This window comes from Coenobita brevimanus, chromosome 21 (genome assembly GCF_032717465.1).
Source record: "Coenobita brevimanus isolate Jiangsu-jjx chromosome 21, ASM3271746v2, whole genome shotgun sequence".
Taxonomy (NCBI): Eukaryota; Metazoa; Arthropoda; class Malacostraca; order Decapoda; family Coenobitidae; genus Coenobita; species Coenobita brevimanus.
In genome coordinates, this window is record NC_136974.1 from 24,833,822 (window position 1) to 24,835,539 (window position 1,718).

Here is a 1,718-nt window from a genome sequence, read left to right on the forward strand (position 1 = left end):
GGAATTTATCAGAGAGAGAGAGAGAGAGAGAGAGAGAGAGAGAGAGAACGTGTCTGCGTGAGTGACTGTATGTGTTTTTGTGTTTACTTGTATGAAATCGTCTGGGGGTAGACAGATTACAGCTAAAACAGTACCTGATTCAAGATGATAACTGGTAGCGCAAAAGCAAGGAAAGAGAATATAAATGTCGAATATTAAACAATCCTGTGCGTGTGTGTGTTCTTCACTCATCATTTACACTCATTTCCGCCTTTCAACACTTACCCTTCGACATTTACTCACATATCTCTTCCCCTTTCCATCTTTCCCATTAGTTCAGGTTTACCATCTCTTTCTCATTCCTTCTGCCTCCCTGTCACCTCGCCGCAACTCGGTCACTTTTTCATCCCAGTGTCACCTCACCCCTTCCGCGCCTCTCATTCTCTCTCTCCATCCATCCATTGCCAGACGCCACGTATCCCAAACGGGGTGGCCAAGGACTAGTTAATTGTTTTACAGGGAGGGGCACCAATCCTCCACCAACCCCACTTGACACGTATGGAGTTATGCCAACCGTATCTGGTGTTCCCAGTCGGTCACCCATCCAAGTACTAACCAGACCCAACGTTGCTTAACTTCGCTTATCGGACAGGAAGCGGTGTACTCAGCGTGGCATGGCCGTTCTCTGGAAATATCAAAAATTTTGACAAGGAACTGCAGGTACACACACATAATTTGGCGCATAAAATTGCTTTATACTATCAGTTGGCTAATGCATATTGTTGTTGCGTTTATAACAGGGTTGCACTTCATTGCCGCCAAAGTAAATATAGGACGGAGTTCTTTCCGTGATGGCAGCCCGTGGTGTCACCTAAATCAATGACGGTGATTTTTATTAAAATGTCCATTTACAGGGCAGACTAAATAATTTTCCGTAAATATTTTTACGTACAAAATAATGCTAGCAATCCATTTTATTAAAATAAGTACATATCGTGTTCGGCAACTGTTTTTAAAGCATTTTTTTTTTTTATTCCTCACCGAAACGAGGAATCTGCCCATTGTGGTTCTGACAATGTTTCACAGCCTCACAAATAACTGTGGACGTTGTGCCAGAGTAATTAGAATACCATTTACTCTTCAGTCTTGTACATTAAATAGCCTTATGGAACAACATATATTTCATGATTGTCAGTATTCCAGGTCTCATTGTCTTCCACCCACCCATCAACAAAGCATCGCCGTTGTTGATGTTGCTAATTATATATATATATATATATATATATATATATATATATATATATATATATATATATATATATATTTAAGTAACCGAGTCAGCTTTATTTTGCAAATCTCCTGTCAGTACGTGCGTTATTGTCACCGTTCATGTTGCTGAATCTCAGTTTGCCTGACCAAGCGAACGCGTCTGTAAAATACGTAAACCTTCTGAGCTCGAGTGGTTTCCCTGTCGCGAGCAAAATCGGCTTTTTACGAAAGCACACGCCTAAGTATCATCGGCTCGTATTTTTTATGACTAAAGCGGGAATTTCCTTCTATTTGAAGGGGTGGCTTAACTTTGTAACCTACGTTCCTATTAGCCAGAAATTAACATTTATGGACAATTGCTCATCGCGAAGGGGTGGGAAAGTGGGATGAAAGTAAGGTCTTGGTATAGGATAATTTTAGGCGTGGTAGGTGAAGGCGCCCAGCAAACTATCACTTACTACAGTCCTACC

The 1,718-nt window shown here is 41.2% G+C and overlaps 1 pseudogene; it reads right to left on the minus strand.

Moving 5' to 3' along the window:
- Positions 1-546: 546 nt before the first annotated feature.
- Positions 547-665, minus strand: LOC145392271 (5S ribosomal RNA; annotated as a pseudogene).
- Positions 666-1,718: the final 1,053 nt, after the last annotated feature.